Genomic DNA, 26153 nt, shown 5'->3' on the forward strand with positions numbered 1-26153 from the left:
TGCAGAAAGAAAAGCAGAGAATGCCTACAACTTGGAAGCCACACCCTTTGTGAACACCTTCTGAGAAGAGGTACATATGCAAAAGATGCCAGACTACGGGAGGGAAGGAACCAGGGCCTGTGAACCCTCAGCTGTCACACCATCCCTGCTGCCAGCTGCGGGCACAACAGTGAGGGACAGTGTGGGAACGTCTCTCTAAGAGATCTGGCTGCCAGCCCCTGGAGGGGGTGGCTTCCACCTCTGCATTAAGACAGCAGCCTAACTGCAAAACTGTCTGTAAGCACCCCCCCACCAGCAGAGCCCAGACACCCCCACTCCACCCAAGCCCATAGGAAGTGGGGGAAGGGGAGCTGTCGGACAATCAGGACCTTCAGGAAAGGTTCCCAAGTGTGTCAACAATGGCAGTGGCGGTTGGGGTCAAACAAAGGATCCTTCCAGGCTTATCTGGCCCAGGCCAGACCTTTCCCCTCAGCAGCAATCCCCCCCACCCCACTTCCCCCTTGCTTTTCTCCCACTGCTCTAACCAGACGTTTCTCCCCAGGACTCGGGGAGGCAAAGGGAGGAAGTCTTGAGGTTTCCCTAGAAGGTGACGGCTGGGGGTTGGAGAAAGGGAAGATGTTAATTAAAAAAAGTCAGGCTGGCCTCTGTCCGGTCACACATCCTGCCCTGAGACTGACTGGAGGAGAGTCTGGCCAAGTAAGACTGGTGGTTCAGGGTACAGACTCCCAGGAAACCAGGAGGAGAAAAGGCAGCTGGGTCTTTGAAACTCCTTCAGCCTCAGGCTCAGTTCAGCTCAATCACTGTCGTCGTGTCCAACTTTGCGACCCCACGGACTGCAGCACGCCAGGCTTCCCTGTCCACCACCAACTCCCGGAGTTGATTCAAACTCATGTCCATTGAATTGGTGATGCCATCCAACCATCTCATCCTCTGTTGTCCCCTTCTCCTCCTGCCTTCAATCTTTCTCAGCATCAGGGTCTTTTCCCATGAGTCAGTTCTTCACATCAGGTGGCCAAAGTATTGGAGTTTCAGCTTCAACATCCTTCTAATGAATATTCAGGACTGATTTCCTTTAGGATGGACTTGTTGGATCTCCTTGCGGTCCAAGGGACTCTCAAGAGTCTTCTCAAACACCACAGTTCAAAAGCATCAATTCTTCAGTGCTCAGCTTTCTTTATAGTCCAACTCTCACGTCCATACATGACCACTGGAAAAACCACAGCCTTGACTAGATGGACTTTGTTGGCAAAGTCATGTCTCTGCTTTTCAATATGCTGTCAGCCTCAGGCTCAGTAACCTGTAACAGTACATTACCCTGAGTTTGTCAGAATGTGTAGGCTTTGGGAGCAAGCCGTGTGTGTGTGTGTGTTTGTGTGTGTGTGTGTTTAGGAGACAGCGTGGGGTAGCAACTGGTTCTTCTTGTTGCTGGACAGCTTGCCCTGAGAAACTGATTGCTTTCTAGAGAAATCAGAACTTCCCCCGCCTTTGGTTTGAGCATCTTGGTGTGGCAATGGCTCCACCTGCTGGCCATGCAGAGCTCCTACCGCTCAGTTTGGTTCAATTGCCTCCATGTTGGGTTTCTCTCCCCTGCAGCCCCGGCCCTTCAAACAGCCTAGTCCAGAGGATTCCACACCTGAAGCTCATTTAATTATAGACGGTGACGATTGGAGGGCACTTTAAAGATATTTTCAAGTCAAAAAACCTCTGGCATAGTTACAAACTGAGGCCCTGAGAGGGGAGGTAGCTTGCCCGAATCACCTGGAATTCAGAAGTCCTGAATCCAAAGCTTTCCCCACTCTTGTGCTGGGACCTCAGGGTTCCTGCAATGCCCTGAAGCTGGTGAGGGCAGGGTCAGGACAGGTTTGGGACTTCGTGTCTGAGGCATTTCCTCAGGGGGAGCTTTCCCCAGGTCTGGGCAGCCAAGCAAGTCCCCGGACCTTGGTTCCCTCTACTCTGCCTGCAGTCAGCCCTGGAGAATTAACCCTGGACTGTTACATAGTTCACTGTGGAAAAATGTACCTAGATGTATCTTCTGCTAGATTTTCATTTCATGGAAAAAAAGAAGCCTGTATCCAAAGTCTGGATATATGTGCTGGTGGCAGAGTGGCCCCCTGGTTTTTCCCTTGAAAACGCTTTATAATAATGCAGAACACTTATATATAGAAATAAACTGCCCAATAAAGGAGACATGCTTGAAGCATCCCCAAACCATTCCTCTTCCTCAGCCTGTGGAAAAACTGTCTTCCGCAAAACCGGAAAGGTTGGGGCCCATTGGACTGCAGAGATGGGATCAAGAGTGGTCACAGCTGGGAGCAGGGCAATAATAGAGGCGGTAGGGAGACGAAGTAGAATTCAAAAGGACATTCTGAAGGTAGAGTAGGTAGGACTTGCTCCATCATTTATTCCTTCAAATGATAATAACAATAATCATGGCTCACATTTATTGAATACCGACTGTATCAAAATTGAGATGCTGTATCAAAATTTAAATAGTGTATTTTTGGTTCAGTAGCCACAGAACCCCTATGACGTAGGTACCATGATCTCAGAAAAAGAAATGGAAACTCCCTGAGAGTAACAAGGGGCTATGCTAGGGACTCCGTGGCAGAGGCAAAGATGAACAAGACGTGAGTTTGAACTCACGGATCTTTCTTGGCTGTGCGGTGCCGCCTACTGGTGGGATCTTAGTCCCCCACCCGGGATCAATCCCACGCCCCCGCCTGCTGTGGAAGCATGGAGTCTTAACAGCTGGACTGCCAGGGAGTCCCAAACCCACAGAGTTGTAAATCTTGGGTGAATACAAGTGCATTCAAACAAGCACATAAAAACAAAGCAGAACTTCCCTGGCAGTCCGGTGATTGAGAATCCGCCTGCCAGTGCCGGGGGACATGGCTTCAATCCCGGACCCAGGAAGATTCCTCATGCCACGGGGCAACTAAGCCCAGGTGCCCAAACTGCTAAGCCGGGCTCTAGAGTCCGTGAGCCTCAGCTGCTGAGCCCACAGGCCCCAACTACTGAAGCCCTGGGCTTGGAAACTAGAGAAGCCACCGCAACGACAAGCCCTGGCACCATAACAAGGAGTGGGGCCCTGCCCGCTGCCCCTCGACGAAGTCCGCGGGTAGCAATGAAGACCCAGCGAAGCCAAAATAAACGTACGGCAGAGAGGGAGAAGTAAGTGAGAAAAGATTCGATGAAGTGCCGTATACCCAGAGGCGGGTGGGACCCCTTCCAGCAGGGGAGAGTAGGGGCTGGCTGGGCACGGCCAGGCAATGTCTGAGTGGGGCTGTAAAAATGGCTGGGAATGTCTGAGGCTGCTAGAAACGCATACATACGTGTATGTGGCGACGGGAATATAGGGAGGTAAAAGGTCCTTTCAGAACACTGTCCTCTGGGCCTTCCCTGGCAGTCCAGGGGTTAAGACTCTGCTTGACCACTGCAGAGTCTGCGGAGTCTACCCCTGGGTGGGGGACTAGTATCTCACCAGGCCCATGGTGCTGCCAAAAAAGGAAAAACAAAACAAAATACTGTGTTTTCAATCTTACGGTTACCAGAGGGGAAAGAAGCGGGGAGGGATAAATTGGGAGACTGGGATTGACATATACACACTGCTGCTGCTAAGTCCCTTCAGTCGTATCTGACTCTGTGCGACTCCATAGATGGCAGCCCACCAGGCTCCCCCGTCCCTGGATTCTCCAGGCAAGAACACTGGAGTGGGTCGCCATTTCCTTCTCCAATGCATGAAAGTGAAAAGTGAAAGTGAAGTCGCTCAGCCGTGTCCGACTCTTAGGGACCCCATGGACTGCAGCCCACCAGGCTCCTCCGTCCATGGGATTTTCCAGGCAAGAGCACTGGAGCGGGGGGTGGCCAGTGCCACCTGTATGAAATAGATGACTAGCAAGTTCGTGTACAATGAAGTGAAAGTGTTAGTCACTCAGCCGTGTACGACTCTCTGCAACCCCATGGACTGTGTAGCCTGACAGGCTCCTCTGCCCATGGAATTTTCCAGGCAAGAATACTGGAGTGGGTAACCATTCCTTCTCCAGGGGATCTTCCCAAACCAAGGATCGAATCTGAGTCTTCCACACTGCAGGCAGATTCTTTACCATCTGAACCACCAGGGAAGCCCACCAGGTCCTCACTAGGGACCTATTCAATAGGGAACGCTACTCAACACTCTGTAACGACCTATGTGGGAAAAGAATCTTTTAAAAAAGAGTGGAGATATATATATGTATAACTGATTCATCTGGCTGTATATCTGAAACAACATTGTAAATCAACTTTACTCCAATAAAAAAAATTTTTTTAAAGAAAGAAATTAACCATTGTATGTGACAAATAATAAGTGTTTTGAAGTTCCAGGAAAACAAAGCACTGTTTTCCAGTGTGGCAGAGGAGTAGGAGCTATGAAGGGAAGCCAAATACCAAAAAGATGTGTATCACAGTTTGTGTGCGGCATTTAATGCCTGACCACAGGCATTAATTAGATGTATTCAATAAAAGAGAGAGTCACGGCAGAGTTTCCATTTATTCACAGATTTATTCATTTATTCAACAGTTTTCTGAGTGCTTAAGCCAGGTGCTATACCAGGCACCTGGGATAAGACACAGTCTCTCTGGCAAGTTTTTACACTGGGTAGGTGTGGAGGGAGAGAGGACAGAATAATTGGAGTTGAGTGTGAGTGCTATGGCGTGGGGAGCTTTCAGGAGGAAGGGGCATGGAAGTCAAAGAAGGCTTCGCAGAGGAGGTGACATCTCAGCTGACCCCCGGGACAAGCAGGATTTAAAAAGGAGAGATGGGTGTTCTAAGAAGAGGCAGACGCCTTGGCCCAGGCATGAGGTGAGGGTGGTCATCCCGGAAACACGAGTGGCGCTTTTAAGGCCCAAGTAAAGGATATGAGCCTTCTTTCCACCTTTTATTTCTGCGCTGAGACTTGCTATTCGTTCCTTTAAGTTATTGAGCAATGTTACCATTGCTCAGTGAAGCATGTTGATGATGGTTGTTTTTAAATCCTTGTCAGATAATTCCAACATCTCTGTCATCTCCGTGTTGGCATCTGCTAATTATCTCTTCTCATTCAAGTTGAAATTTTCCTGGTTCCTGGCATCATGAGTGATTTTAAATTGCATCTTGGACACTTCAGGTATTGTGTTCTGAGACTGATCTGTTTCAGCAGGGCCCCTTTCCTACTGCTCTGCCAGGCAGGGTGGGGCGGGGTGGAGGGTGACCTCCTGGTTACCGCCAGGTGGGGGTAAAAGTCCAGGGTCTCCATGCAGCCGTCGACACTTGAGGGGTGGCAGGCTTCTCGTTATTGCTGGACCAGAGCAGAAGTTCAGCAACCCATCTCGGGCTCTGTTGATACCACCTCGGTGCCATGTCACTCCTTGAGTCCTGGGGTCCCTAGCCTTTGCTTTGCCTTTCAGATGTTTGTTGTATCTGTGATGTTCGGGATTTTAGGAAGCACTTAACCAGAGGAAGAGGGAGAAAGTGGATCTGCTTCATCTTGTCTGGAGCTGGATGTTCATGTGAAAAGTATGAGAGAGGAGAGGAAATCACTAGCGATGAAGCTGGAGAGCCAGGCTGCTGGAGGCCAGCTCTTCTCAAAGCCCTCTGACACCATAGAGAAGTGAGAGTTCTCGCCATCGATAATTACTGTATCAGAAAGTAAAACCGAGAACATTTCAATCTTTTCATTAATTCATTTAAAAATAATCATCTCATTGAGTATATAAATATACACATTTTAATGGAAAATAATTATACTTTCCAAGACAAAAGCAAGTCAGGAGAGAAGAAGTCTTGTTTCGCAATTTGGTAAATTTCTTCACTATCTGCTTAATACAAACTGCTGATTCTCTTAAATGTTTCTATGTTCAATCTGTGGTCACATTACATGTTATGTGGCCTCTGGAACACTCCGCTGTGCTATACTGATGGGAGAAAAAAAAGTGAAAGAAGGCAAATAGCATTTAATTGTCATGAAAATAATTTTGACCTTAGTGAGCCCTTTGGAAAGGTCTTGAGGACCCCCAGGGAGACCCTGGATCACACTTTGAGAACTGCTGCTCAGGAATTCCCTTTTTCAGGATCCACTAGCCCCTGTGGCTACTAAACACCTGAGATGTGGCCAGTGTGAAGGAAGAACAGAGCTTCCCATTTTATTTAATTTTAATTAAGTCAGCTGGAACAACATAAATTTTTTTGTTAAATATAATCTTGTTATTTTGGTAAGAATTCATTTTTCATTTACCCTTGGAAAGTGAGCATCTGAATTGAGATATGCTGTACATATGAAATAAAGGTCAGATTTTGAAGACAGGAGAAAAAGTAAGACATCTCATTAATAGTTCTTATGTTGGGCTTATGCTGCTATGATAAGATTTTGAACATATCGGATTATATAAAACGTATTTTTAAAATTCATTTCACCTGTTTTTTAAGAACTTTTAAAAATGTGGCTACATTTAAAATGTAAAGTTACCAGACTTCTCTTCTGGTCCAGCGGTGAAGAACCCACCTGCCAATGCCGGGGACACAGGTGTGATCCCTGGTCAGGGAAGATTCCACATGACCCAGGGTGACTAAGCCCAGCACCGTGACTGCTGAGCCCGAGCTCTGGGGCCCGAGAGCTGCTACTACTGAAGCCTCCACACAGCTGTGAAGACCTGGCAGGGCCAAAAATAAGCAAATTTTCTATGAATAGTTACTTATGTAGCTCATGTTACATTTCTAGTGCTGGGCGAGACGGCTGTAAATGAATCTACATGATGAAAGCTTATATGCCTTGTGAAGTCTGCCTTTATTTTGAAAGTAATATAGAGCTACTGACAGGTCCCGAGAAGGGAAGTGACATAATCAGATGTGTATTTTGGAAAGCTCACCCTGGCAGAAGCCTGGGGCATGGATGATCAGAGGAGGACCTAGTTAGGAGATGGCTGTGCTGGTGATGATAAGGAAAGCGCACGGCCTGAAGGAGGCAGAGCGGGGAAGGTGGTCTCAGGAATGATAATGGCATTGTGGTTACATAGGGGAAGAGCATCATGGTTCTTAGGAGCTGTTTTGTTGTTTATTCACTTGGTCGTGTCCAACTCCCTTGTATCCCCTGGTGGACTGTAGCCCACCAGGCTCCTCTGTCCATTGGATTTTCCAGGCAAGAATACCAGAGTGGCTTGCCATTTCCCACTTCAGGGTTCGACCCAGGGATCAAACCTGCATCTCATATATTACAGGTGGATTCCTTACCACTGAGCCCCTGGGAAGGCTAAACATTTTAGGAAACAGATGCAGAACTCTTTAGGGATGAAGTGTCATAATATCTGAAACTTTCTTTCTTTATCATCTATCAATAAATTTTATTTATTTTTAATGTTTATTTTGGAGTCTAGTTGATTTACAATGTTGTGTTAGTTTCAGGTATGCAACGAAGAATATACCCACATACACCCACTCTTTTTCAGATTCTTTCCCTGTAACTTACTTTCAAATCCACTGTATTTACATAGAAACTTCAAACACACACACACATACACACACTGTATATCTGTGAGAGAATGGCAAATAGCATCTGAATATTACTACGAAAAGACATAAACCTAAGGGAAGAGAAGCAGGGAGAGAAAGCAAATGCGACACGAAATATCAGCAACTGTGAACCTAGAAGTAATCCAGTCAATAGGGGATCGTTCTACTGGTCTTTTAACTCTTGCTATATTTTGACATTTTTCAAAACAAAAGATGGGAAAAACAATGAGAAAACAAATAGCCTTAACATGGTGGTTGGATATGAGAGAAAGGGGAAAAGGCAGCGACAAATGGTTTTCTGTTTCTTGTAGGACAATGGAATGGACACTGTCATTCTTGAGACGGAAACACAGGAGGAGAAACGAGCTCGTGGGCTGAGGATGAGTTCAGCCCAGATCTGTGGACTCTGAGGTGCCTTTGGCTCCAACAGAGAGTGTAAGATGGGCTTCGTCAGTGACTCAGCGGGTTAAGAGTCAGCCTGCAATGCAGGAGGCGCAGGAGACGCGGGTGCGATCCCTGGGTCAGGAAGATCCCCTGGAGAAGGGAATGGCAGCCCACTCCGGTATCCTTGCCTAGAGAATCCCATGGACAGAGGAGCCTGGCGGGTTATCGTCCATGGGGTCGCAGAGTCAGACAAGACTGAGCATGCACACAGGCAGAGAGTGTACAAGCTGAAGGTTCTGAGAGGGAACTTGGCTAGAGACGCAGACTTGGATGACCTTAAAATTTAGATGTAGCTGAAGGGGAGTTCCATGCTGTCAAGGGTGTGTGTGGAGATTGAGAGGAGGCGGGTGTCGGGATGGAACTCTGGGGAGCACTGACTTTTCAGGGTCAGCCAAGAAGGCTGCCATGGTAGCCAGCATCCAGGCTGGCCCCCAGTGCTGTCTCTGATCTTCATACTGGTGTGTGGTCCTCCCTGACGTTGTACCAGGGTCGGGCAGTGTGACAAGGGCGGAAGTGATGGGACGGCACCCCTGAGATCTCCTGGGGAAGCCGCCTCCCCGTCACCAGCAGTCCTGTGCAGAGGCCCACATGTGCAGAACTGAGGCCTCCTGCCCAGAGCCATGCAAGGGGGCTTGAAGAGCTGAAGAGAATCTTCATGAATGAATAATGAGTGAGACTGCATATCAAGAGAAAGCCCAAGTCAAAACAGCTCAGTTAAACTGCTCCCAAATTCCTAACCCTCAGAAACAATGCTATTCTAAGCTGCTAAATTTGGGGGTAATTTATTATGCAGCAACAAATAATAAGGATGCCTCAAATGGAGACTTAAAAGGATGGTCAAGCAGACATGCAAATGTCAAGGCTGACACTGCCCACTCTAGCTGGTAACCCTTTGCATAAATTATTTTATGACAGGAGGCCCTGGGGTCATAAGGAACCAGGGAAGAGATTATTTCATGGAGAAAGTTCTGTTATTCAGTGTCAAATGCCACCAACCAATGGAGAAGTGGAATTTTCAACAAAGGGGTGATCGGTAACCTCAGTGAAAGCAATCAGTGGGGTGTGGGAGGGCAGAAACCAGATTAGAGTAGACTGAAGAGTAAGTAAGGATAAAAGCTAGAATTTTTCCATTATCACACTTAACTGAGGGGAAAAAACCCTTATGATAAGTAACAAACCCCCATTTTAGGGATGAGAAATCCAGGGTCACATTGCTACTATGTGGTAAAATCTGGACACCTCTGCCCCAGAAGCTTGTTAAAGAATTCTAACTGCATTCGTGACTCTTTCTGGGAAAAGAGCAGATAAATTCTGTAGCCTCATCCCATTTCCAGTGATGTTCTTGAATCAGAACAATTTTGGTGCTCCTGCCAGCTGCCCAGCTGGGATGGATGCTCCTTTGTCTGTTTCTGCCTAACTCCTGCCTTGGGAAGAGAACTGACAAATTAAAGAGAGTGAAGAGCCTTTCTTTCATTCATTCCATAGCTATTTATTGAGCTCTTTATAAGAGCCGCAGCTACCGGCCAGCCTTCACAGATGAGAAGGGGCTCCCAAAGTGATGTTTTACATATGAAGCCAGAACTCCATAAGCAGAAGAAAACCTTCTTTATCTTCCTGGAGAAGAGGCCCTACCCAAGGTTGAATAAAGCACAGCAGATTCAGCAACTGCAGCATCAACAAAATTGAAGCAATCAGAGTAATCATTCAGCAGTGATTAATAGCAACAACTCTTGGGTCTCATACATGAAGCTATAGATATGTAGCTATTTCTAGCTCTAAATCTGTTTTAATGGCTTGGGTCTTCAGTCAATCAATTCACCTTCCTATGACCTACATTGCCTTCCTCACAGAAAGATTTCCTGAGAAAGTTTTACCATAGAAGTAGAACCACCTCAGACCAGCTTGAGCTGCATTAAGTGACCACACGGTGTCGTGATCTGCCTCCCTGGCTTTGGAATCAGACAGGCCCGCCCTGGGAGTCCAGCTCTGAATGAGCTGTGTGACTTTGGGTGGGTCACTTTTTTTTTTTAACATCTTTCACTTCCAGATTCCTCATCTGGAAAAAAATGGAGATAATATTATCTACCTCCTACCATGATTGTTAGGGGAAACACTGACACCACCCACTCTGGCCCGTAACCATTTATTTGCATGAGTTATTTTGACAGCAGGTCCCGGAAAGGAACATGGTATTACCTAACAAGCCACCACCAACCGGAAGAATTTGGGAAAGGTCAAAAGGAGACGACAGTCCATATGTCCTACCAGTCTCCCAGAATCCTCTTTGCTGGAGTCCATCTTGGCTGAGCCATGTACACACCACTAGGAAGGGCCGAGTCAGAATGATTAGCCAGAGGCAACCTGGAAACTAACCCCACAACCATAAAACCCAAGACTGTGAGCCACGTGGTGGAGCGGTCCTCCTGGGTCCCTCACCTCCCACTTTCTGCCCCGGCTCCCCTTCCCAGTAGAGTCTCTTGCTTTGTCAGCATGTGTCTCGGACAGTCTGTCTCTGAGTGTTAGAAGCCCACTCTCGGGTCCTAGAAGGGGTTCCCCTTCCTGCAACATGACCACAAGTATAACAGGAAGAAAAAAATATGCAGAAATAGGACTGCCATATTTCTTCACTCTAAGTGGGGCAGGAGTCATCTCAGAGGCCATCTCAGGCCATCTCATCTCAGTGGCTCATTTGTTGAGGAGGACACTCCGGTAAACTTTCGTGGCGGAGACAAGCAGCTGAGCCGCTCTATACCCCGCCATCTCCTTAGCTCCTCTGACCCAGGACTGAGAACAGCCTGGACTGGAGACCTTTGTTCAAAGAGCTAAATGTATTTGTGTGATTAAGTAACAGGAAGCTGATGTTTTCAGGGCAAGGTGGAGAACAGTAGAGACATGGAGGAGAAGGCTCTTAGGAAGGAAAAATGGCTGCTGCAGGGCTCTGGGTAGCAAAACAGCCAAGGGAGAAGGCACAGGGGCGAGGGAGGTGGGGAGCTTTACTGTGGTGAATTGCAGCTTCTGCTTGCTCTAGGTGGTGCTATAACTTCCTGTCTTGCCTCTTGACCTTCAGTAAAAGTCTTCCACTCAAAATGGCCCTGTGCTCTGGGGGCTTTCCGGACAGAAGGAAGGGAAGAGTTCGATTTGCTCTGAGACTAAGAGGATGCAGGGAAATAACCTTGAATTCAGCTTGAGCAGGAATTCATAAGAAACCAGGATCATGAAAATGTCAGCCCATCCCCTAAGAATCCTTGGAAATCTTGGGGAGGACATGGACTGCCCACAAAATTTGGTCCGGGGGCTGGGGCTGTTTAAGGAAAACATGTTCTAAGAAGGCTGGCAAAAATCACATTACGTCAGGATTAAATGAGAGAATGTACAGAAACCAATTAGCTCAGAGCCCAACCCGTGATCAGCACTCACTACAGGTAGCTTCTTATTATGATTTAATGGGCAGTTTCCTCTTTTCTTCACCCTTTTGACCTTCAAGGACTCACAATCTACTTGAAAATTATGATGTAGTCATTCATTTATTCTACAAACATTTATCAACTCCCTTCTATGTAGCAGTCAATTTAGATAACTTCAGACAGTAGTGATGGTCATAGCTCATCTGCTTGGGCTTAGTATGTGCTAAGTGCTTTACCTGGCTTGTTTCACTTAATTCTCATGACAATCCTAGGGAAAGTTGGAAGTGTTAGTTGCTCAGTCGTGTCTGACTCTTTTTGACCCCATGAACAGTAACCTGCCAGGCTCCTCTGTCCGTGGAATTTTCCAGGCAAGAATACTAGAGTGGATAGCCATTTCCTTCTCCAGATAATCTTCCCGACCCAGGGATCAAACCCAGGTATCCTGCAATTGTAGGTGGATACTTTACCATCTGAGCCACTAAAGATGCCCAATCCTAGGGAGGAACCTAGGATTATATTCTTACTTTATAAACGAGCAGGCTGAGGCACAGTGAGGTTAAGGGACTTGCCCAGACCACATAGCTAGCCAGTGGGAGGGGCAAGGTTTGAACTCAGGCAGTTGGATTTCAGTGCATTCTTTAAAACTCCACACTGTGCTGGTTTTGAACGCCCCCCGACGCGTGTGAGTGATGGCCTACGACGGGGAGGGATCATGAGTGAAGGGTCTTGGGGAGATAAGCTTACAATTATGGCTAGGATTTTCTTGCCATCTTTTCCCTCCTACCTCCCCTCCCCCTTCTAACTGTCGCTGTCAAGACGCGGGTAGCACCAGCACTCTGACCCTTGCTTCTGCTCATCCCCTGGTTTAAGGTTTCCCATCCTGCCTGTGCCCACCGTTAGCAAACGGACACACGAAGAGGGAGAGAAGGAAAAGACCCAAGGAACCAACCAAAAGATAATGAGAAGCTGACTATTTTGCCATAATGCAGCACAAGAACAATAAATAAATCAATCACTTGGTGGGGGGGTGGGGAACGACTTTCCTATAATCAGCTATTAAAGGCTTGTACCACTTAATTAGTCTATTAATTAAAACTGTTCTCCTCCTTCCACATGTTATCAGCCTGCCAAGGCAGAGAAAACTCAAACCCCGGGGGCAGAAGATAAGAGAAGTAAGAAAGACTGGAGTGCGCAGCAGATTCAAACAGCTGGGCCTGCGTGTGTGTTAAAAGCACAGCGCTTAGTGCCCAGGGCAAATCCACCTGCTAGCATGAAGGGAACGTTTATCAAAAACCAAAAGGCTGTTGTCTTTGTTGAACAGAAAGGGGAAAAAAAATGATTTCATCTTGAAAGAGAAAAACCACCATCACCACACACAGGGATCTGTGAAGGGCAGATCCACTGGGTGTTCCCTGGGGCACCGGACACAGTGAGAAACAAACATGCTTAGGGCAAAGGCAGGCAGCGTTATCAGAAGGCTCCGGAGCAGGGGCTCTGCCCTGACGCTGACGCGTGAGCTTCTTAGGGAACTCACACACGCCGAGTTCCTACTACGCGCCAGGCACCACCTCTGTTCTCTATGTCTGTAACCATGTTTCGATGACTTCGGCGGCATTCTTAGAGTGCCCTAGAGTTGCTTTTGTGTAGTCAGCTGCTCAGTCATGTCCGACTCTTTGTGACTCTCTGTCCACGGGGCTTCTCCAGACAAAAATACTGGAGGGGCTTGCCATTCCCTCTTCCAGGGGATCTTCCCCACCCAGGGATTGAACCCACATCTCTTGTGTCTCCTGCATCGGCAGGCGGATTCTTTACCGCTGAGCCACGAGGGGAGCCCAGCGGATTTCTGGAAGTCCCCAGAAAGGCGCCTCCTATAAGCCCTTACAGCTGTGGGCACCACAGCAGCCACTCAGCGCTTCCCCTTCTGTTCTGGCTCTCAGGGGTCCATGCCCCCTGCCCACCAAGAGCTAAGAGAAGCCTCTCATCGCTGCAGCGGCTGACCGTGTCAAGCAAACTCAAAGGGCACAAGAACTTACAAGTCATCCTTGAGCAGCTCAGATAGACTCTGCGTCCCGCAGCTCTCTCCATGCTCCTGGGAGCACGGCGGCCTTCGGACTCCTTTCCTGTCCTTTCCAGCCCCTCCGCCGCCCTCTGCCCTCCCCTGGTTACCGAACACACACGCCCATGCACTGGAATGGAGGTGAGCAGACACAGAGAGGGGGCTGGAGACAGGGGTCTCCATCAGCAACAGCCCACCAGCAGGGGTGAGGACATCGTCTTATTGTAACCCTCAAATCAGGCATGTGACAGACCATTGGTACCGCTAAGTCACTTCAGTCGTGTCCAACTCTGTGCGGCCCCATAGACGGCAGCCCACCAGGCTCCCCAGTCCCTGGGATTCTCCAGGAAGAACACTGGAGTGGGTTGCCATTTCCTTCTCCAATGCATGAGAGTAAAAAGTGAAAGTGAAGTCACTCAGTCGTGTCTGACCCTCAGCGACCCCATGGACTGCAGCCTACCAGGCTCCTCCGTCCATGGGATTTTCCAGGCAAGAGTACTGGAGTGGAGTGCCATTGCCTTCTCCTGACAGACCATTAGCCATCCTATTTTGAAAAATGGGGAAACTGTCGCTTGGAGAGGGTTAGTCGTTTGTCCAGGACTCCACAGGCAGTGACAAAGCACTCAGATGAGCTCAGTAAATAGTTGCTAACATACAAAATTGAAAATATGGAGGCAGGAGAAGCTCACCAGCTTCTGGGAACTTTAGGTTCTGCAGGGGGGCCCAACTATGTAATAAAAGGGAATGGTCAGTTGAGGCTACCCCTCGAGGGCGGGAGAAGGGGCAGAGATAGGGAGTCTAGGGTCAGCTCCAAGGTCAACTCCTCCTGAACCCAATTCTGCTGGATACCTGTAGTTATATAATCCACGTTCGGCCAACAACTCATCACACCTCCCCCCAACCTGGGCCCCACCCCCCAAAAAACCCCTTCTGGAAACGGTTAAGTGGCCATACGTTAGCTGTAGGACACTCAGAATGTCAGCATGTTAGAAGGGAGGGGCAGTGGTAAGGTGGTGGAGACAACCTGGACTTGGAACCCAGGGACAGGTTTCTGTTCCTGGTAACCAGCTGGTGCCCTCAGGCAAGTTATTTCCATTGTCCACCGTCAGCTTCCTCATATGCAAAATGGGAAATGTCAGTCGCCTCTGTCAAAATGGTACTGAGAGGATTAAGCAAAGTAATCCAGTATTACTATTACATAGAGAACTTTAAAATTACAAAGGGCTTCTACATAGATACCTGGCAACCCTCAGAGCAACCCAGAGCATTATTATCTCCATTTTTCAATTGAGAAAAAAATCCAAGACTCAAAAAGATTGAAACTCATTGGTAAACAGTGAGTGGTGTGATTATTCAAAAGCCGCGGTGGGCCTGGCCCCACCACGCCTGACTCTCAGGCCCTGCAGCCCCAAGGTGTCCGTCCCAGAGTCCCCCGTCTGGGCTGGGTGTCCCGTTCCCAGCTTTCATTCACCAGGTAAGCAGTAAACATCTGTGCTCCTATCTGGCACCAGGTACCGTGCCCAGCATTGAGTACTCTACTGCAGCGCTCCCGGCGTGGCAGAGAGAGTGGGTGTCGGCTAAGTGAGGAACAGTCTCTGTGACGAATGTTTCCAGGTGCGGAGGACAAGGTGACATAGGTGGAGACAGACACAGAAGGGAAACTTGGAAGAATGAGGAGGACACGCGTGCGTGCTAAAGTGCTTCACTCGTGCCCGACTCTCTGCAACCCGTGGACTGTAGCCCACCAGACTCCTCTGTCCATGGGATTCTCCAGGCAAGAATACTGGAGTGGGTTGCCATCTCCTCCTCCAGGGAACCTTCCCCACCCAGGGACCAAACCCGCGTCTCTTACACCTCCTGCATTGGCAGACAGGTTCTTTAGCACTGGCGCCGCCTGGGACGCCCTAATCAGTAGGACGTAGCCTCACAAACCAGGGGAGGGGGTTCTCACCTCAATGTGGGAAAGAGCTTGATATCTGGTACAAGTGAAGCACAAAGGGGGAGAGAGAAGCAGAGAGAAAGGAGGCCAGAGGGTTAGCAAGGGCCAGAGCCTGGAGGCTGAGAGAGCTGGGTGAAGGAAGGACTTTGGACCTCGTCCTTAATAAATGCAGAGCTGCCTGAGTGCTTTCAGCAGGGAAGTAGATGATATTTTTGGAAGATCTTCTGGCTGGGATGTGGAGACTGGATCTGAACCTGGTGAGACTGGAGGCAGGTAGGCCAGCTAGGATGGAGACAGACGCAGGAACTGAAGCAAGAAATAATGGTGGTCTGAGCTTGAGACGGGGCCATGGAGATGGAGAGAAGGGCAATCTCTGAAATGGACCGCGGGCATGGTGACTGATGGGGGACGTGAATGCAGGGAGGGAAGGTAGGGGAAGGAGTCAAGCATGATGCCAGCTTGTATCTGGCCTGTGCAACTGGTGAGTGAAGATTTCCCTTATTTGACAAGGGGGCATTTGGGGCAGAATATCTGCTATTTGTCAGGTGTATCCTGCATGAGCCTGGACCCCAAATTCACCCAGGGACCTGTAAATTATGTCTGTCTTGCCCAGAGGAGAAGCAGTGGATGAAAAGATCCTGCTAACTTGAGAACGCCTAAAGAACTATGGATGGAGGTTCATAACATTGTACAGGAGGCAGTGATCAAAACCATCCCCAAGAAAAAGGAATAAAAGGCACAATGGATCAATATCAATAACCTCAGATATGCAGATGACACCACCCATATGGAAGAAAGCAAAGAGGAACTAAAGAGCCTCTTGACGAAGGTGAAAGAGGAGAGTAAAAAAGCTGGCTTAAAACTCAACATTCAGAAAATGAAAATCATGGCATCCAGTCCCATCACTTCATGGCAAATAGATGGTGAAACAATGGAAACAGTGACAGACTTTATTTTGGGGGCTCCGAAATCACTGTGAATGGTGACTGCTGACATGAAATTAAAAGATGCTTGCTCCTTGGAAGAAAAGCTATGACCAACCTAAACAGCATATTAAAAAGCAGAGACATTATTTCGCCAACAAAGGTCCATAGTAGTGAAAACTATGGTTCCAGTTATCATGTACGGATGTGACAGTTGGACCATAGAGAAGGCTGAGCACTTAAGAACTGATGCTTTTGAACTGTGTTGCTGGAGAAGACTCCTGAGAGTCCCTTGGACTGCAAGGAAATCAAACCAGTTAATCTTAAGGAAATCAACCCTGAATATTCATTGGAAGGAATGATGATAAAGCTGAAGCTCCAATACTTTGGCCACCAGATGCCAAGAACCAACTCATTAGAAGAGACCCTGATGCTGGGAAAGATTGAAGGCAGGAGGAGAAGGGGATGACAGAGGATGAGACGGTTGGATGGCATCACTGACTCAATGGACATAAGTTTGAGCAAGCTCTGGGAGATGGTGAAAGACAGGGAAGCCTGGCGTGCTGCAGTCCACAGGGTTTCGAAGAGTCAGACACGACTGAGTGACTGAACAACAACAAACTTGAGAATTCTACTTGCCAGCAGCCAAGGTGTGGACGTGTGCTGGTGGTGAAGCATCTGGTATGAGGGGCATCTGGTTCTTCTGGAGCAAAGGCATTGGTTTCCCTGGGTCTCCAGCAGACCTCCTGTTCCCTCAACCCCGCTTCCCTTTGATTATTGCTTCCCTGGTGGTTCAGAGGTTAAACTTGTCTGCCTGCAATGCGGGAGACCTTGGTTTGATCCCTGGGTTGGGAAGCTTCCCCTGGAGAAGGAAATGGAAACCCACTCCAGTATTCTTGCCTGGAGAATCCCATGGACAGAGGAGCCTGGTGGGCTACAGTCCACGGGGCCGCAAAGAGTCGAACATGACTGAGCGACTTTACTTTCACTTTTCACTGTCAAGGGCATACCGTATAAAGCACCTTCATAGATGCAGAGGGAGAAACCATAAGAGTTTATAACCTAGAAGATGTGAAAAGACAACTAATCACAAAAGTAACTACAGGTCCACATGAATAGGATTAATAGTCATAAACGGCATAGAGAACATGTTGCCAGGAGGCCGTGGTCGTAGACACTTCTGAATGGGAAAACCAGGGAGGAAGTGGTATTCAAGCTGGTTGTAAAGGAGAGGTGGAATGTCTACAGGCATAAATGTGGGATTGCAGTAGGCAGGTATTCCTGAGGGAAGAAAAAGCATTAGCAAAGATGGCAGCAGGCACAGGCAGTCACCAGCCCCATCTCCTGCTGTCTTAGGGTACCTTAAGCTGGGGTACAGGGAGCTCTGACAAGTCTGAGAATTCCCTGATGGTGCAAAAATTACGTTTAGGGATGAGTGTGCACTTTTCTGGAGAGAGGGTCCACAGCCCTCCTTCAATTCTCTGAAGGGTCTAGAGTAGAGAAAAGGTTTTATTTCACAGGTGGGTCTGAGGCATCTAAAGGAAATCAGTCCTGAATATTCACTGGAAGGACTGACGCTGAAGCTGAAGCTCCAATACTTTGGCCACCTGATGCGAAGAACCGACTCATTGGAAAAGATTCTGATGCTGGGAAAGATTGAGGGCAGGAGGAGAAGGGGACGACAGAGGATGAGGTGGTTGGATGGCTCGATGGACATGAGTTTGAGTAAGCTCCGAGAGTTGATGATGGACAGGGAGGCCTGGCGTGCGGCAGTCCATGGGGTCTCAAAGAGTCAGACACGACTGAGCGACTGAACTGAACTGAACTGAAGCATCTACATATGTCTGTTGTTTTCAAAAAAGAAACCTCCTTCAAGAACTGTCCAGTGCACCCTTTGGATCTCTAGACAGGCCCAAGAAGGCCCTGGAAAAAAGGTAGCTCACACGGGCTTCTCTCCCTTTGCCCACCCTTGCCCCCGGCCCCACCTCCATTCTACGAGTGGTCCCCACGCTCACCGGCCTCCACCGCCTTGAGGTCAATAAGGGAGGCAAGGTCAGAGCGCCAGACGGGAGAATAGGGGACTCACGCAGAGGCTCTGGGACCTCCTTGGGAGACGCGGTGGGCAGGAGCCGCTCTGCGCTGAAGCTGGAGCCGGAGAGGTCGGCCTGCGGGGTCCCCCAGCCCCGTGTGAACCCACAGCCGCGTTCTGGGCCGGCGGCCCGCCGGGCTGCGGCAGCCCCCTCGGGCCGCGGGGTTGCGGTGCCGGCGGCGGCCGCTGGGCGGCGCGGAGCGGCGCGCGGAGCGTGGGAAGCGCGGGCGCGCGGGCGGGCCGGGCTCGCTCACGCCCGGGCAGCGGCGGCCGCCGCCGGGCCCGAATGCGGAGCCGCTGCGCAGCTCGCGCCTGCCGCGGGGCGCACAGGGCGCGGCGAGGCGGCCGTGCAGACCCTGGCGGGGAGGGGGCGGCCGCTGGAGGTAAGAGCCGGGCCGCCGATCGGGTGGGAGCGGCGCGGCGGCCAGGCCTGCGGCCAGTCTCCAAAGCCCCGGGCAAGGCTGGGGGGCTTCCCTCCCGGCCCTGGGAGGGTGATGCTCCGGGCCTACCGCGATCGGGTCGCCCCCACCCCCGCTGCGGCGCCAGCCTCCAGCCGCAGCTGCCCTGGCCGCGTGGGTGGGAGCAGACTGGGGCCGGCTTCTGCCCTGGCAGGCACCCCCCCACCCCCGGCTCCGGGGTCCCGGGGCCAGCAGGGTGGGGGAGGTAAATGATCAGCCCCCGCACCCACCCAGGGGCCCGGCCCGGGAGCCCCTGCCCACTCCTCACCTTCCGCTTCTGGGCTCCGCAGTGGGCGTGGTGCCCCCCTCTGCTGCAGAGGGGGGGCGCCCCGGAGTTGAGGAAGGCCGTGGGGGAGGAGAGCGCAGAGACAGGTGGTTGAGGGGGCGAGCGATGGTGCGGGAAGGCTTGTGATCTTAATGCGTATTTCTTTCTCGCCCCTTCTTCGCGGTGTGGGCGGGGGGCGCGGAGGTGCGTGTGGAGGAGGAGGTGGGAAGGCTTTAGGCTCGGGAGAGGCAGGCGCAGCCAGAGATGCCACTGGGCAAATGTCCCTGTTCGGTGCCCGCCGCCCCCCAAATTAATGAAGTGGGTGTGGCGGTGCAGGTAGAGGAGTTGGATGAAGACCTGGCCCCGAACTGCCCGGAACTGGCTGCGGCAGCGGCCGGGCTCCCCGCTGCATGTCTGGGAGCCGCATGCACTGAGCGCTCTGCAGCGGCTGGGGGTGGGGGTGGCGGGTGGCCATGCCCTCTCATCCTCCTGGAAGCTTCAGCCACGGGGACAGCTCCGGAGATGGGGGCTGGGAGAAGGACGTGGGGGTGGGGGTGGTGTCCGGAGGGGAACGGCAGTCTCCAGGCCTGCAGACTAAGTTCCTAGGTGGTGGATGGGCCAGGAGATGGTGGGAGGTGGGAGCTGCAGGGAAAGCAGGTAATGTCCTTAGAACCGACCCCCACCCACCCCCTTCCAGCTTTGTCTGTAGCCGTAGACCAAAATTTGGGATTCGGCATTTGCCAAATATGCTTAATTTTTTTTTCTTCTTTCCTCTTTCCCTTTCGGTTTGTTTTGTTTTTTAGAGGAACGGCAAATGACAAGGCAGAGGGAAGGCTGGCCCAGCCAATCCCGGAGCCGCTGCAGCGCCGGTTCCCCACATACATTGTGGTGCAGGGACAGAGAGGAGGGGGCGGCTGGCCCCCGCGCCTCCCCTGCCCGGGGCCCCCTGGCCGCTCCCCGGGGAGAAGGGCAGCTGGACAGAGGCTGCCTGGGGCCAGGGTGCAAGGGTGCAGCCGCACCTCCCTGCTGCCCGGCGTGGGAAGAAGAACGCGGAGCCAGGCAAGTCTCCCTCTGTGTCCTCTGGGGTGGAAGGAGCATGTAGAGACAGGGCTGCGGTGGCCAGCGCCCGGCCTTGCTCTGGCATCGGCGGCCAGAGGGCTGTGCCTCCAGCCCCTTGGGTTTGGTTCTGCTCTCGGCCCGTCCCTGGCACTTGACAGCTGCAGCGTCGCCGTGCTGATTGGTGCCACCATGTTATATAACGCTTATATAATCTCCCGGGGCGAGCGCTGCGTCTCCGCTCTCGGGTCACACAGCCGCTGTGTCCGTGTGGGAGTCCGCATCTGTGGAAGCTCGTGGGCGGACTGACACCCTCATGCTCACCCTGGCTCCCTCTGCTCATCCCGGCTGTAGGAAGCGACCCGGGAGAGCCCATTCCAACTGTCTGGAGCTGACCCAGCGGGGTTGGCCGGATGGCCTTCCTCCCGTTCTTGTCCCTTCCATGTCCCCCTTGTCCCGTGGACCTTCTGGTGGAGTGGGTTCCATTCTTGCGCCCTGAGGCCACTTTTTTGTTCCTGGGATCCCTTGGCATGGCAGATGGGTATGGTGAGATGACCCCCCAGAATGTTGCAGTGGAAGAATATACAGTACATAGGGTTGGATAAAGAGAGCGAAAAATTGAGGTTTTGAGCAAGAGTGACTGGAAGGATGGGATGATGGTGGCCTTCTAAGAAATTTGGAGCCGGCCTTGGGGCTAGAGGATGGTCAGGGAAGGGTGTACAGGGAAGTGGATCAGACGGCAAAGATAAACATGGTGTTCTTTCACTGTACTCTCCACTGGGCTGTCCCTGGTTACCAGGGCAACAGAAGCAGTGATGAAAATCATGCCTTTCGTTCAGTGGAAAAATCTGGCTCCTCCTCCCGCCTCTTCCTTCTCTAATCGTGTGCAACCTATCGGAAGAGTGATGGCTCCAGGGATCAGAGACCCCAGTGTGTTCATATCAGGCCCCCTCCTTCCCCATTTTTGGTCATCTTTCCCTTTCCTGTGTTCCCCATCTCCCCCAGAGCTCAATAATTGGCAGTTGCGGAGGAGTTGGACTGGATGGAGGGGGAAGGGCATGGACGTCATTGCAGGGCAGGGTGAGCAGAGCGCGTGGGCAGAGATGTGGATGCAGGAATGACTGGCACACGAGGAGGGTCAGGCATTGATTAGCTGGATGGAGCTCGTGCCTGGGATGGTAGGAGCTGCGGGCAGGAGGATGGGGGCAATGATGGAAGGCCTGGAGAGTGTGGCGGTCTGGGTGCGCAGTGGTGGTAGGAAATGGGAAGGCCCTGAGGTTTCTGGTGTGGCCGTGGCTCCCGAGGAAAGCTCGGACCCATTCATTCAGGGCTTTTTTGGGCCTCCCGTGTGAGGTAAGGTTCTGGGAACTCAGAAGACACAGGTAGGATTGGACCTTGAAGACATCATGGTAGATGAGGGTGGGATACGCATACGGGGGGGATCAGCTGGCGTGCTTACAAGCCTGGACTCTGGGGCTCCAGGCAGGAGACTGGCAATATTCCAGACTGGAAGTGATAGATTAAGGTGGAGCCTGCGAGAAAGTGGAGGAAGAGGTAGTTCGCAGAGCCCTCTTGGCTTGGGCACAGGACACGGGCAAGAGAAGATGCTGATATTTTGAGCCTTCGTGGTTGACAGAAGTAGCAAAATCAAGGTTCAGACTTGCTTGGGGGAGTCATGTTTGATTTGCCTTTGGACACACTGCCCAAGACAACAGCAGGGTGTCTGAGCAGAAATATTTATGGTCAGGCAGAGAGAATTTGCGGTGGAAATCCGTTCTGGGAAGAGAGTTGGAGGAAACCATATTATTACGGAGCTTTGAAGGCGTGAGGCTGCTGAGAAGGTGTGGAGAGAGAGATCCCAGGGCCCGGGACATGGGCCTCGGGCTGGGTGAGGCTCTGAGCCTGGCACTTGTTTCTTACTAGGGCCCGCCCAGACTGCTGGACCAGATTTCTGCTAATGAACGCCCACGTCTCCTACCAGACCACACCCTTTTTTGAAGTTCAGGTTTCTGTTTGAGTTTTCCTCTCCCTGGTAACTATGTCCAGAAGGATATGTCCTGGAAAGATAGACACGTATGCTCACCTCTCCGAGCTCTCTCCTTGACCTTTGCTCTACCATCCGCTTATAAATTCCTGAGAGGCCCTGCCCTGTGCTACAGAGATGCGCCATATGCCTTCGGCCCCCACCAGCAAGGCTGTTCTTTCTGGCTCATTTCCAGTCACCACTGCAGGAATAAGAGGGCTCGACAGAGGCCTTTGCTGGCAGCATGATCATGAGCACATCACTTCCTTTTGCAGGCTATAGGCCTAGTCTAAGGGTCTAGTTTCTTCCAGCTCTGAAGACTTCAGATAGGACGTCCAGTTTTTTCCCTGCGTTTGCCCAGGTTTCTGTTGAAGACCAGGTGTTTGAAACCAACAGCCCAGATTTCTTTGGTGCCCTGTGGGAGGGGGCATGGGAGAAATGGAGCCTTGGTCCCTAGAGCAGGTCCCTGTCTCCAGGGTGGGTAGGAGCCCTGCAAGTAGCGGGTTGCCCCTGTTCTTCTTGGGAGCGTGGAAATACTAGAAGGATAGTTTTTCCCCAGTGACCAGGACTGGGCCAGCTGTGGCCCGTGGGCTGATGCCTGCTTTTGTAAATAAAGTTTGATTGGCACATAGGCCCACTGTCTGTCTATGGCTGTTTCCACGCTGCGTTGGTACAGCCGAGTTGTCGCAACAGAGGCTGTGTGACCTGCAAGCCTAAGTCTTTACTGCCTTGCCCTGCAGGAAAAAAAAGTGTTCACCCCTGTCCTAGAACACCAGAAAAGTGCTTGGGTCACCACTGAGGGTGCTTACAATGGCCAGATTCCTGGGGTTCTTGAAGATTGTGCCTTGGGCCTTCCTTGGTGATCCCATGAGAGGATGAGGCAGCAGTTGATGTAGTAGGTTCTTACAGTCAGCCCCAAGATAGTGCTCCCGTGTCTGGAAGCCCCTTCTGTTTGGATCCCTTTTCCTGAAGCCTTTCTTTCCCCAGCCCCCAGCATCCCCCAGCACATACACTTCTTTGAGCCCAGAGGCCTGAATTCCTTGTCAGGGATGGCTTGAGGCCCTGGCGTGACAAGCTACCTCCCCACTCATTTCTCAGGCCCCTGCAGAGGACAGTGGACCAACTGGTGTCTGGGAGGAGAAGAAGAGGCTCGTAGGTTCTGACGCGTCCCGCGGCGTGTTTCTCTTGATACCTTTGCCTTGCCGCTTCTGGCCTCACTGTGCCCTTTTGGCCGGAGGCCCTGGAGATGCGTCTGCAGAGAGGGTCTGCAGCCCAGCGGGGTCTGTCTGCCGGAGCCTGGCCCCGCCGCCTGGGGTTGGTGGAGTGTGAGCCTGGGTGGCTTGAGGCTGGAATCCCAGCACTCGGGATTCTTGCTGCCAACCGTACTGGGTCCTCTCAGGTCCCGGTTTCCACCTTTTTTTGACTCAGTCCTCAAACTGGAGTCTCAGGGGAACTCCTGGCAAGGAACAGGATGAATTTCAAATTCTTCCTTTTACAAAACAGCAGCCGCAGGGCAGTCGGGTCGCTTCTTCTCAGGGCTGAGGTAGAAGTGAGACACTTTGGTGGCGAGAGGAAACGGTGTGTGCAGAGCCGTGCAGGAGTGGGGCAGGCGGGTGGTGACTGAGGTTTATTCCCGTTGCAGCTGGAAGGGAGGAGGCTGGCCAGGGGAGGCAGGAGCCGACGACCCAGAATAGCAAAGAAGACAGAAGCTAAGCACACCCAGAGCTGCTTTTAGCCGGCAATGGTAAGCCTGGCTCTAGAAGTCTTACTTCTCACCTCCTCTACACACATTTCCCCCAGAGGCCCCAGGAACATTTTCTTCTCATTGAAGAAAAAAGAGAAAAGGTCTTTATCAAAAATTCTTTTTAAATACCTTTCAGTCCAGGGTGAACCCATACTACGCGGGTTTCCACAAATGTTCAGACAAGTGCACTGACTTGGAGGAACATTCATTTGCTACAGATTTATTAAGGATCTGTTCTGGGTTGGGCATTGTGCAAAGCTTGGTGGGGATACAGATATCTAGAGGATTCACAGAATAGTCTGGAAGGTATGTGGGCAGTTGAACCAATTTTAATAGGACCTGCCCCAGATCATTTGAAAAGACCCTGATGCTGGGAAAGATCAAAGGCGGGAGGAGAAGGGGACGACAGAGGATGAGATGGTTGGATGGCATCACTGACTCAGTGGACATGAGTTTGAGTAAACTCCCGGACTTGGTGACGGGAGGCCTGGCGTGTTGCAGTCCAGGGGGTCACAAAGAGTCAGACACTAGTGAGTGACTGAACTGAACTGCCCCAGATCATAAGCTTTAGGCGAGCGCATTTGTGTCTGTTGCATTCACTGCAGTGGCCCAGTGTGGGGCACTGCGCTCGGCACTTGGCGGCCGTGCACACCCCTGAAACTGGCTGACCCATCTGCGCAGGCTCCCACGGCCCTGTAACTGACTCACCCAGCCCTGTTGGTGTCCGTCCTGGAAAGCAGGAGGGACCTGAGGAGGTAAGTGGAGCAACACAGGAGCTCACAGCAGCCCGTGTGACAAACCTGGGCAAAGATGGAGTCTTTAATGATAACCGGACAGACTGGTTGTGTGGGTGCCATTAAGGAGAAAGGACACAGACGGGTTGACCCTGTTGGGAAGGAGGGACCTTTGACCTTTGGACTGTGAGAAAGGAGGAAAATGACCTGGGACAAAGAGGTGGGTCACCATCCCCATGTGACCGGGTAAAGCCGGGGGGCTAAGGAAGAAAAAAGAACCAGCCGGTGGCAGGGAAGGTAGGATGGAGTCAGGAGAGGAGAAACCAGAATGGGAGGGAGCCTGGAGGCATCGCAGACCCAGGGCGGACACGGAGCCGAAGCAGGTAAGTCCCAGGGGAAGATGCTGGCAGTGGCCGTCCGATCTGACCGGCGGGCCTCCTCCCAATGATACGACCATAACCAGATATGACCCAGAATACCACGTTTCTCTGCACTGGGCAGGCACAGGGAAAGTAAGTGCAGTTTGAGGTTATAGTTACTATGGAAGTTTTCATGTATCTGCGAAGGTAAGGAGAGCATAAGTGATTTTGGTGTTCTGTCACTCCATTTTATCCTGTAATCAACACATGGCCCTGTCTGCTTCATTTGTACGTTCATCAACCTTATCCCTCACTCCCCTTTTGGAAGATTTTACAGCAGATCCAAGATACCACATTTCATCCATAAGTACTGCATGATGAATCTTTTAAAAAGTATTATTTTAAAAAACATAACTCCCGTAGTATCACTCCCAGCAAAAGCAGTCATTCTTAACGCCACCGATTATCCATTCAGTTACATTTCCCTTGCTTGTCTCAGTTTTGGTTTTTTTTTTTTAAACACAGTTGGTATTTTGTCTGAATCAAGCTGCACACAAGGTCCCCATGTTTCATGTCGTTCACGATCGATCTCAGCGTCTCTGTTAGGAAAGAGGATGCTCTTTCGGGAAAGCTCAGTGCTGTGCAATTCTGCGGTTCAGATTTACTTAGCTGCCCTGCCCCATCTCCAGTCGGCTACCGTTAACAGCTCTCCTGAGTTTTGTGAACCGTTTGGTGATTTTTGAGCATCCTTCATTATTCCTCTTGTCTTTGTGGTGTAATGTAACTAGTCATTTTTTCCTTTCTTTGATAAGTATTTCTCGCGAGTCTGCTCGGTGCCAGACACCGTAGCCGGCACGCTGCGGTGAACAGACAGGCCGGCTTTGCTCTCGAGGAGCTTCTAGTCTGACCACGTGGGTGCTGTTGAGGGCCTGCTGGCTGTCCCCGACCCCGTCCAGCCGGCTGAACTGGGTGGCCGCAGGCGTCCCTGCTGGTCCGAGGGATCCACCGCGTCCCCGGGCTTGGTGTTGGTGCTCTCGTGTGGTCCTCACACGTGGTTGATCAGTGGTGTCCCCGGGTGTGGCGGCTGCATCAGGTCCCCGTTCCGTGGCGGTGCCTGGGGATTCCGACAGTGTCACC

At 51.2% G+C, this 26153-nt stretch overlaps 1 long non-coding RNA gene across 1 annotated transcript; it reads right to left on the reverse strand.

Moving 5' to 3' along the window:
- Window positions 1-4520: 4520 nt before the first annotated feature.
- Window positions 4521-18546, reverse strand: LOC113906935. The gene is made up of 2 exons (XR_003515043.1): window positions 18304-18546; window positions 4521-5653 (listed from the first exon to the last, which is right to left on the reverse strand). It is a non-coding gene; the product is annotated as an uncharacterized LOC113906935 (long non-coding RNA).
- Between the last annotated feature and the right edge of the window lie 7607 nt (window positions 18547-26153).

Source organism: Bos indicus x Bos taurus, chromosome 16, assembly GCF_003369695.1.
Source record: "Bos indicus x Bos taurus breed Angus x Brahman F1 hybrid chromosome 16, Bos_hybrid_MaternalHap_v2.0, whole genome shotgun sequence".
NCBI lineage: Eukaryota > Metazoa > Chordata > Mammalia > Artiodactyla > Bovidae > Bos > Bos indicus x Bos taurus.